This window comes from Triticum dicoccoides, chromosome 5A (genome assembly GCF_002162155.2).
Source record: "Triticum dicoccoides isolate Atlit2015 ecotype Zavitan chromosome 5A, WEW_v2.0, whole genome shotgun sequence".
NCBI classification, from domain to species: Eukaryota; Viridiplantae; Streptophyta; class Magnoliopsida; order Poales; family Poaceae; genus Triticum; species Triticum dicoccoides.
Window position 1 is genome coordinate 100,235,963 of NC_041388.1, and position 12,368 is coordinate 100,248,330.

The following is a 12,368-nucleotide window of genomic DNA, read 5'->3' on the forward strand; positions in this document are numbered from 1 at the left end:
GTAGAAATTTTTTAATTTGCAGTTGACGCACCCTATCGTAGAACCCAACACGAAGTTAGAGCAACTCTAGCAGACCCCGCATCCCGCCCCGACCCGTAAAATAACTAGTATCCAAATGATTTTAGAAGGCAACAGGTATCTTCAAGCATGTATAGAAGGAACAATATCTAGCAAGGTATCCATTTTTTAATAATAAATAAAATTTTAGGATTTCGTATGAAGTATATATATAAAAGTACTAACATTTTATCTTGTGCATTGTCAGCTATCCATATTACAATTAATAGATTTAAAATGGCACAATGCAAGAATTGTATGTCATTTCAATGAATTCAAGTCTGATATTATGTCAGATAGCCTTGGTGATAGCAACATTATGGTGAATGTAGATTCTTTAGTTGCAAAAATATTGGTTGATAACATGGAATTAGCCAAAAGAATGCAGCAACATACTTCTTCAGAAAATCATGGGATATCAATAATTAAAAATATATCATGTACAAATAAAAGTTCAACAGATGAAGTGAGTGGTGAAGATTCAACAAGTGACTGTAAGATAGCACACTTTAATTATAATAAATTATTTAAGTTCTTATAGATAAACTAAATAAATTTATATTACATTTAAATTGTACTGATTTTAGGCACTTCAAAATGACTCAAAACGTCCTCTACCTCAATATTACAAGGTAATTAAGTATCTATTACATATATTTCATATTCTTAATAAAAATGTTTGCATTGACTACTTACGATGGTAGTTTCTCATTCTCTACCATTATAAACACATTTAATATGCAGTTCAAGAATCTATGGAGAAAACAGTTAAAAGTGTCAATCGAGGAGAGCAAGTTCTCATAATTGAAGATGCAGATCATGCAAACAAATATATTGAAAAAACAAATGATTTATCATTTATTTCTACCTTTGAGACACCAAAGTGTGTTATGAAGATGCAGCCACTTTCACCTGCTACAATTGCTGCTCGGATGTCTGAAACTGCGGTGTCATATAGATTGTTTCAAAGTGAAGACAATTTGAATCTAAATGCCAGATCATTGGAAGGAGAGTTCACTGATTCTCCCCTCATAAAGATATTAGTAAGTAATGGTAGAAAAGCAAAAAAAACATGGTTATTTGGTGTACAAAGACCTGCAAGATCTTCATTGGTAATAACAAACTTCTCTAACTGGTTGTTACACAGTAAAGATAAAGATATAACAGGGTATGTACATTATATCATATCTTTAATTATTCATATATGAACAACACAATAATATGATTTATTAACCCATTAACCTTTAATATTACAGAATATGGATTATTAACTATACACCAAGATATATTGAAGTTACAGGAATTGAGTTAAAAGAATTTTTTGTTCAATTCAAGACATTTAGCTATGAAGTTTTTGATATATCTATTCGTAGACTCGTTCAGCTTTATACATTTATGTATGGTTCCAAAAAGAAGCAAAGATAGAGACACATAATGGAGTCAGATTTTGCGGTATGAGTATGTTATCAAGCTTTTATATATGTTCCTTGTATATAATAAATTTAGCTGTATGTTTCATTCTTAACAGTACTACATTTTTCAGATGATGGACCTTGCAAATGAGAATGTATTATCTAGCCGATCGATCGTTGATCATTCAAAAACTCTGTTGATTTCTATGACATATGAGAGTGCAGAATGGTACATTTATAGAAGTTATAATTATCCTTTTTGTACACATGTCTCATTCACTTATACAACTAATGAATTATTGCAGATAACATTCCTAGCTTTAGTAAGTGAAACATGGCGTTCGTATTAGTTCGACACCAAGTTGTCTGCATACATGTGGCTGATCCATTATATAGTAGATCAAAAGAGAAAGAACTTAAGGATCTACATGAGTATAATTTCTTTAAGATAAAATCATCATTCCGTGCTTTGATAGATGAACTATACTCAGGTTGGAATATAGATTTCAACCGATGGGAAAATAACCATCTGAAGCCAATAATTCCAGACACTAAAAGGTATACCAACTAGCAACATGGTTAAATTATATATATATCATTGTAAAGGTATAAATTTAGTAATAAAATAATTTTTGTGTAGTGACGATTCCAGCATCTTATCATTAATTGGAATACTTGATTTTCACGGTAATCGTTTCATGGAGTATCATACCAAGGTAACTTTTCTAACATAAAAATTAGAAATTTAGGCAACAAATATATTCTAATTAATTTTCTTGTGAATTTTACAGGAAAGGGTTCTTTGATTCAAAGATATAATGGTCTATGAATTGCTATACATAGAAGGCAACAATGGATGCGTGCCATCATCTTACATAACTGAGATTGATGTTTAGACCCATTTGAATTTGTCTTTTAAAAGATGAAATGCTTGTATGCAGTATGTATTATGGCATTTTGATACAATATATGTTTGTAAGATTATAATAATATTAGAAGAACCATGTGCAATGAGTTATATGTTATTGAGAGTTAACTTTTCTTCTGGCATATTTATATAACACATTTCATATACGAGATGGAAACAAATTGTATTCAACATAGTTTCATGAATAGCACGTCCTTCAAGGTAGAATATATCTAACTATTATATGAATTTCTATTAATCTCACGGTGTAGTATGTGTTTTCTAATTCTTTTAGGTTAAAATGGCTAAACCATGAAAGAAATGCAACACTGGTATAAGACCAAGCTTTATATTTTGATAACATATTTCACAATTATGATACTTTTGGTTCGAAAACATTATAGACGGTGACTTCGAAAATAAAAAGAAGTTCATTCATTTTTTTACAACATCATTAGTTAGATGCTTATTCCGAGGTACTAACAATTATCATGAAAGAAAATAATTGTCATGACTTAAACATGAAATTTAAAACAATATCGATAGCATGGATTCAACATTTCAGTTCATACGAAGATGATTAAGATTCAGACGATGATGTACATATGAATGATGTTGTAGAATAAGTTCCAATGTATTTAGCTTAATTATAATTTAATCAAGTCATTCACCACATGGAACAAGCTAATACAATATAAATTAAATTGTCAAAAATAACTCATATCATACCACTTTTCAAACAGGAAGACATTTATGTCAAACTCATTAAAAATTTGTTAGTAGCTGCATTTTTTCCGTCACGGAAAAATGCTAAAAACTAAATTTTAATATTACAAATTCAAGGAAAACACATCTTAGGACAATCCTTTATCGTGAGAGTAGGAGAATGACATTTGCTGAAAATCTTGTTCTTGATACATCAAAATATCCCCCTGGTTCATTGCTTTTCTTTTTAGCTTTAGTTGCATGTTTCTTTTTTGTGATATTTGCATCCATGCTTGATTTGTACCTCTTATTTGAAGGCCGACCATTTTTTACACAATTAATGGTGGAAGAATAGAATCCACTGGAATAGATAAATTTCTATTCTTGTCAACAATGACTATTCCTGATGAACCTACATTGCTAGATTCTACTTGAATGTCATGTTCAATGATATCTTTAGGAGTGTCTTTACTTGGATTTACATATACAATCTGGCATGTTGTCGTATGAGACAGTCTATGTTCTACCAATTCCTTTTTACAGAGCATGAAATTTGATTTTGCAATTGCACAAGTTGTATCATCAATTTCTTCTTGATTAACTAGAGCAACAAGATCAAAATACAACATCTTGTGCCTAACAGATCTAGCCTCTTCTTCATTTTCAGTAAAATTTGTTTGACCTGTTATCCGGATGGTTCCAACTCTTGCCTTCTTAGTCCACCTTTTCATGATATGACAATCTGGAATCTTTGATAAACCTCTAATCAAAAGTATCTACATTTTATCATACATAGTATTAATGTTTGATATTAAATTAAGAAGTGTCTATGATCAAATAGTACTGATGAAAATCATTAGTTAATTAATAATAAACTTACTCTAATTATATGGCTGCATATTACACAAATGCTGATATAGACCACATTCTGAATTATAGTATCCAATGTTTTCATCAACCATGATTATGTATTTCACTTTGCACCAAGCATCACGTGATTCCGCTTCAACATGCATCACCTCGAACATATTATCCTCTGAACTTCGTAGCAATATATACTTGGTTGATTTAACTAATTCCTTTTTGAATAGAGAGTACACTCTTGGTGTGTATATTATAGAAGCATGTCTCTCTAGAAGATATCCAAACTGTAGTTTAATACTTCTCTCCAAAAATAATTAATATGTTAATGTTATGACATTTAACATAAGAATAGGTAATACAAAGTATAATTATCTGCATTCTTATCAAGTAATTCAATAAATTTACCTGTTTTGAATTCTTCTCAGCCATGGCATGACAACTTTCTCTATCATCTATTAGCTTTGTATATTGAGTAACAAATGCATTAATAGAAGATTTGCAAACAGTATATATCTTCAGCATGTGGCACATCCTAGCACAGAAAATCTTTTGAAAGTATGGTTTAGCCCACATTTCCCTTACTTCATAAGCTCTTATCATGAAAGCATCATTCTTGAGACAATATTTATCAATTATAATCTGCCAAGATTTTTCAAACTCTTCAACCGTAAGCATATGATTTACTAACTTGTGGAAATCATCCGCAAATGTCTTGTATTTCTTGTATGTTTGTCCAAGAAGTTCATGAGCTCTCTTTAGGACATGCCATTTACACCATCTATGAGTGGTATTTGGTAATTTTGTTTTGATTGCATTAGCAATTGCAAGTGCCTGATCTGCAAATTATTGTCAAATTTTTCAATATTAATCCAATCAATAAACACATACTAAATTAAATAGTAGACATATCATAACAGTAAGAATAGTAACAAGAGCTTTACCACCCATCATTGCAACAAATTCCTTGAAAGCCCATTTGAAATTTTCAACCTTTTCATTTATAAGCAATACTCCAGCAAAAATGACACTCTCAAAATGATTGCTGACCCGGACAAACATTCCAAATGGCATATTGTAAATGTTTGTACCATAAGTAGTGTCAAATGTGATTGCATCTCCAAAATACTGATAAAGTGCCCTACTCCGTCCACTAGTCCACATTATAGCCTTCAACCTATTATCATCATCAACTTGTGCGGTAAATGCAAATATATCATCTTGCGCAATTTTCTCTCTAAAAAATTCTAACGTCTTGGCAATATCATTTTGTATGTTCTTGCTTGCTATTTGAGAACACACAGCTAAACGACACTTTTAGTGGTTGAACCATACATATCTAATATGACAAAAATTACCCTTGTAAGTGAAACATTATTTTGTCTCAAATGCTTAATAAGATCTCTTGCTGCTGGATCAATATGCTAATGAGAATACATGTGTTTCTTTTGACCACAATTTCAACAAGCTCATGGTTGTGTTCTTCTTTGAAACTTTTGACATACCATTCTCCACAATCATTCAAATGAACACTAATTCAACTTTGCAACCACATCTAATTGTTGACCTAATTGCATTCTTGTTTATACCCTGTGAAATAATAAAAAGTTTGTTAAAAACAACATATAAATAATACAATCATATAATTTTTGTTGGTTAAACTAAATTATTAACAACATTCACAAAATTGTCTCCATTTCTAAGTCTAAAACCAAGAACCCAAGAATATGTGTTGTAAAATTCATATGCTTCAGATAGAGATCCAAACCTACCAACATAAGGTTTGAACATATCCAAAGATTTATCTTGAAATTATGATCTGATACCTTCTATAGCAACCAGACCTCAAACAGTCTGATCTCTGTGCTCCGGTGTCATCCTTGGATCAGTACTGCTGACACCACACAGTACTCGGAGGATTTATAACAGAGTAGCAATCACACACTTATTACATCGAGTGTCTCAAAAGAGAACTTATTACAATAAGTATGGCTTAAGGCCATCTAATAACGATAACAGCGGAAGGCTTGGAAGATAAGTGAGTCCATCAACTCCAACGACATCACTGAGTATAGAACCATGACCTAAAAACTCCTTAATCATCGTCTGAAAAGTCTGCAACATTAATGTTGCAGCCCAAAACGGGTCAGCACATGAATTATGCTGGCAAGGTAACACATAGAGAGTAATGGAATGAAACAGCTATACTATATGCATATTTGGCTGGTGGAAATCTCTATGGTTACAGTTTTGCGTAAAGCTAATTTTTCCCTACTTCAAAGGAATAAATTTATTTAACTATCATGGTAGTTGTTAAACATTGAGAATGGTTGACAGCATTCTCAATCCCAATTAAGCATCATCATTAAACAAAACCCAACAAAATTAATTTAGAGTAACATGTTGAGATTCACATGAAAATCCAAGTACTAGATACTCAAGATGTCCATAACCGGGGACACGGCTAACCATGATTAGTTTATTACACTCTGCAGAGGTTTGCGCACTTTTCCCCACAAAACTCGATCGCCTCCGTTTGGTTTCTCGCACTACATGGTGTTTGAGAAGACGGATGACCGAGACATAGTCTTTCAGAAGCGCTAGCACCTTACGATGGGTAGACGTACCACCTACATCCCCTACATCTACTAGTCTACCATTGTAAGAGTTCGCACGACTTAGTCAACTATGGTAGAGCCCATAATAGCTTGTGGCTACACACGGAAGTTTCTAGTATGAATAGTCTCATGATCCCTTTGAGCCTGGGTTGCGGTCCAAAAGAAAACAGACAAGTCTGGAATACCCAGGTGCCTCAATCCACCCAGATGTGTATTTAAGTTGCCACCTTAGATAAACCATTAATTAACAATCTCACATCTGTCAGGGATTTCACTCACCCAATCCACGTCTACTAGCATAGCATGGCATAATAAGCAAACGTAGAAGTAACTCCCAAAGGTTTGATAATAAACAGGTAATAGGTACTACCTCATCTACTTCCCATCCCACAATTTAATTAGATCCTAATCATGCAATGTGTGAGGATTGATCTAATGCAATAAAACTGGGTAGTAGAAAAGGTATGATCAAAGTGTTACTTGCCTTGCTGATGATCCGCGAAACCTAACGATTCGAAGTAAGAGGCGGCGCACTCCGGGTATTCTATCACAGACAAACAAGCATACAATAAGTACTCATATAATGCACAGGTAAAACTCAAATAAGAGATCTAACCAGAAGGTTCAACTTAAGAACTCCGGTTTGCAAAAAGAATCAAATCGAACGAAGCAACGAAAAACAAACGGCGAAAGAAAACAACTTCGTTCTACTAATCTGGATCTAGGGCAAATTTTACAGTAACAAAAACTTGTTTAAGTTGGTTAAACGGATAGAGGGTTTCAAGACGAATCCCTAGGCGCTTGAATCGCCTAATTCTGATAAACGAGTGAAAAGTTAAACCAAAACGAAAATCGGATCAGGAATCGCGATCAGAAAAATCGCGGATTTAATCAGAGAAAAAGAAAAACGACGAACCTCGGGCGGCGGGATTGTCGGCGGCGGCTCCGGCGACGCGAGCGGATCGAGGCGGGGCTGATGGGCTGGGGCGGCTCGGGGCGGCGCTATTTAAAGGCTGCCCCCGGGCGGTGTCCCGCTCGGGTACGGCCCGAAGTCGGTTCGTTTTTTTTATTCCGCTCAGAAGAAAAATAAAAAGAAATACTAAACGGACTCCTAAAATTCCTAAATAAATTTTCACGGGCTTCTAAAATCAAGCCGCACAAGGTGAACATTTATTTGGGCCCTAAATGCAATTTTGAAAAACGCACTTTTTTTCCTAAATTCAAATAAAACACCAAAAAACTCCGAAATAAAATCTTATTTGATTTTATTATTAAATCCTCAATATTTCTTTATTTTGGGAAAGTCATTTTATTCCCTCTCTCATATTTTTGTAGTAGAAATAATTGATGATAAAATAAATAAAATCAAATGATCCTATTCTCAAAATTTGAGAGAACTCAAATATGAAAATAATGAAATCCCCAACTCTCTCCGTGGTCACTGAGTTGCGTAGAATTTCTAGGATCAACCAAAATGCAAAATAAAATATGATATGCATGATGATCTAATGTATAACATTCCAAATTGAAAATTTGGGATGTTACAAACCTACCCCCCTTAAGATGAATCTCGCCCTCGAGATTCGGGTTGGCTAGAAAATAGGTGAGGGTGGTCTTTGAGCAAGTCTTCCTCTCGCTCCCAGGTGGCTTCATCCTCCGTGTGGTGGCTCCGCTGAACCTTGCAAAACTTGATAACCTTGCTGCGGGTAACTCGGTTGGCTAACTCGAGAATCTTGACTGGTTTCTCCTCGTAGGTCAAATCGTTATCCAACTGAATAGTTTCCAAAGGTACTGTGTCTCTCAATGGTATGTCAGCCATCTCCGCGTGACACTTCTTCAACTGGGAAACGTGGAACACATCATGTACTCCTGACAATCCTTCGGGCAATTCCAACTTGTAGGCCACTTCTCCCATACCCTCCAAAACTCGGTATGGTCCTACAAATCGTGGTGCTAACTTCCCTTTAACTCCAAAACGCTTTGTTCCCCGAAGTGGAGATACTCGAAGATAAGCTCTATCTCCAACTTCGTAAATTGTCTCCTTCCGTTTAGAATCCGCATAACTCTTCTGTCTGGACTGGGCTACCTTGAGCCTATCGCGAATCAACTTCACCTTCTGTTCAGACTATTTAATCAAGTCAGGACCAAACAACTGGCGGTCTCCAACTTCGTCCCATGACAACGGTGTCCTGCACCTTCTTCCGTACAAAGCTTCAAAAGGGGCCATCTTCAAACTGGTTTGGTAACTGTTGTTGTAAGAAAACTCTGCATATGGCAAATTATCGTCCCAACTAGATCCATAATCTAGCGCACAAGCTCTCAGCATATCCTCCAAAATCTGATTGACTCTCTCGGTCTGTCCATCTGTCTGTGGATGAAAAGCTGTACTGAATTCTAGCCTGGTACCCAAAGTTTCGTGCAACTGCTTCCAGAACTATGAGGTAAACTGGGTTCCTCTATCCAATATGATACTCCTTGGAACTCCATGCAAACATACGATCCTGGTCATGTATATCTTTGCCAACTTAGCATTGGTGTAAGTGGTCTTTACTGGGATGAAATGAGCTACTTTCGTCAATTGATCAACTACAACCCAAATCGAGTCATAGCCTGAATGAGTCCTGGGCAATCCCGTGATAAAATCCATGCCTAGCTTATCCCACTTCCATTCGGGTATCGGCAATGGTTGTAACAATCCTGCTGGCTTTTGATGCTCTGCCTTTACTCTCTGACATACATCACAAACTGCTACATACTCCGCTATATCCTTCTTCATTCCGGTCCACCAGAAAATATCCTTCAAATCCAGATACATCTTGGTATTTCCTGGGTGAATTGAATACGGTGAGTCATGTGCCTCTTGCAAAATCAACTTCCTGATCTCCGGGTCATTGGGCACATAAACGCGATCTTCAAACCATAAGGTGTCGTGCTCATCCTCATGAAATCCTTTAGCTTTTCCTTTGCTCAGTTTCTCCTTTATAGCGGCAATCTCTTTGTCAGCTTTCTGAGCTTCCCTGATTTTATCCATCAAAGTTGACTGAATCTCCAATGCTGCTACATAACCTCTCGGAACTATTTCCAAACATAGTTCATGAAGATTTTCGGCTAACTCCCTTGGTATTCCTCCCGTCATTAATGTATTGACATGGCTCTTACGGCTTAATGCGGCTGCTACTACATTAGCCTTTCCGGGGTGGTAATGCAATCTCATATCATAATCCTTGATAAGCTCCAACCATCTCCTTTGTCTGAGATTTAACTCCTTCTTTGTGAAGATGTATTTCAAACTCTTATGATCCGTGTACACCTCACAATGATTTCCAATGAGGAAATGTCTCCATGTCTTCAATGCATGCACTACGGCTGCTAACTCCAAATCATGTGTAGCATAATTCAACTCATGAGGCTTCAGTTGTCTTGAGGCATATGAAACAACTCTCCCTTCCTGCATAAGCACTGCTCCAAGTCCTCGACGTGAAGCGTCGCAATACACCTCATAATCCTTGGTCTGGTCTAGCAAAATCAATACTGGTGAGGTAACTAAGCGTTTCTTCAACTCCTGGAAACTAGCCTCACATTCCTCTGTCCATATGAACTTGGTATCCTTCTTCAACAACTCAGTCGTAGGCTTCGCAATCTTTGAGAAATTCTCAATAAATCTCCGGTAGTATCCTGCGAGTCCAAGAAAACTTTGGATCTCTCCAACTATTGTTGGGGCTTCCCACTTGGTCACGGTTTCAACTTTAGCGGGATCTACTGCTATACCTTCTCCTGATATAACGTGTCCGAGGAATCCTACTTCCTTCAACCAAAACTCACATTTGTTGAACTTGGCATATAATTGATGTTCTCTGAGCTTTCCAAGTACCAAATGCAAATGCTCCTTATGCTCCTCTTCATTCTTCGAATAAACCAGGATATCATCAATGAACACTACGATGAACTTATCCAAAAACTCCATAAACACTTTGTTCATCATGTTCATAAAATAGGCAGGTGCGTTAGTCAGACCAAATGACATAATGGTATACTCGTACAGCCCATACCTGGTGGTAAAAGCTGTCTTCGGAATATCATGTTCTCGAATCTTCAACTGGTGGTATCCTGATCGCAGATCGATCTTGGAAAATACCTTAGCTCCTTGATCAAACAGATCGTTGATCATTGGTAGTGGGTACTTGTTCTTGATTGTTACTTCATTCAATCCTTGATAATCAACAACCATCCTTAACGATCCATCTTTCTTCTCCACTAGAAGTACTGGCGATCCCCAAGGCGAAGAACTTGGGTGAATATATCCCTTATCCAGTAACTCCTTAATCTGCTTCTTAATTTCCACCAAATCCTTTGCTGGCATCCTATATGGTCTCTTTGATATTGGACCTGTGCCTGGCAATAGCTCAATCAAAAACTCAATATCTCTATCCAGTGGCATGCCTGGCAACTCCTCTGGAAATATATCAGGGAAATCCCTTACCACTGGCACTTCCTCCTGCACAACTCCTGTTAGGCAATTTACTTGAGTCCTCTTTGGCACATGTCGGGATACATACTTGATCCTTCTCCCTTCTAGGGTGGTAAGCAAAATTGACTTACTAGCACATTCAATATTCCCTTCATACTTTGATAACCAATCCATGCCTAATATCACATCCAATCCTTGAGATTCCAATACTATTAGGTCTGAGGGAAAAACATAGTCACCAATCCTTAATGGTAACCGATCACACCATAGACTAGCCACATACTCTGCTCCGGGCGAGGTTACTAACATGGGTGACCTAAGGGCTTGGGTTGGTAGGTTATACTTATCCACAAATACCCTTGAGATGTAAGAATGCGATGCACCAGTATCAAAAAGAACGAGTGCAGTAAATGACTTAACCAAAAACTTACCTATTACTGCATCAGGCTGAGCTTCAACCTCCTCCACGCTAACGTGGTTCACCTGTCCCCTGTTAAAAGGGTTCGGCTTCTTCCCAAAACTTCCATTGCCATTTTGGCCTTCAGGACATTCATTGGCATAATGTCCGGTCTTCTGACACTTAAAGCAAGTGACTTGGTTTAGGTCCTTCTTGGCTAGGGTTGAGGGGTTGGTGCGGTTCTGGCCGTTGCTTCCTCCATTGCCATTACCATTCTTGGTGCCATTGTGATTGTGCAAGCTACCTACTCCATGGGTATGCTGAAAATGTCCTCCCGGTCTAGGGGTAAAACGTGGCTTCTGCTGAGCTCCTGAATTATACTTTCCTTGTCCATACTTCCTCTTGCGATTCTCAATTTGCTGCTACTTCCCTTCAATCATAAGAGCACGATCTACCAACTCTTGGTAGTTGTTGAAGGTGGCTACCATCAACTGCATGCTCAACTCATCATTCAGTCCTTCTAGAAACTTCTCCTGCTTAGCTGCATCCGTAGCGACGTCATCTGGGGCATAACGTGCTAGCTTACTAAATTCCTCCACATACTGGCCAACTGTCCTTCCTCCTTGGCGCAAGTTGGGAAACTCACGCTTCTTCATGGCCATAGCTCCTGCTGAAACGTGTGCAGTACGAAAAGCCTGCTGAAACTGGTCCCATGTGACAATGTCGACAGGGAAAGTGGCTGTGAAATTCTCCCACCATGATGCTGCGGGTCCTTCTAGTTGATGTGCAGCAAACTTCACCTTCTCCGCATCTGTGCATCTTGCTGTGGTCAACTCCCTAGCTGTCTTGCGGAGCCAATCATCTGCTACTATCGGCTCGGTGCTACTGGAAAACACCGGCGGATTCAGCCTAAGAAAACGGGCTAAGTGGTCAACAGGTGATG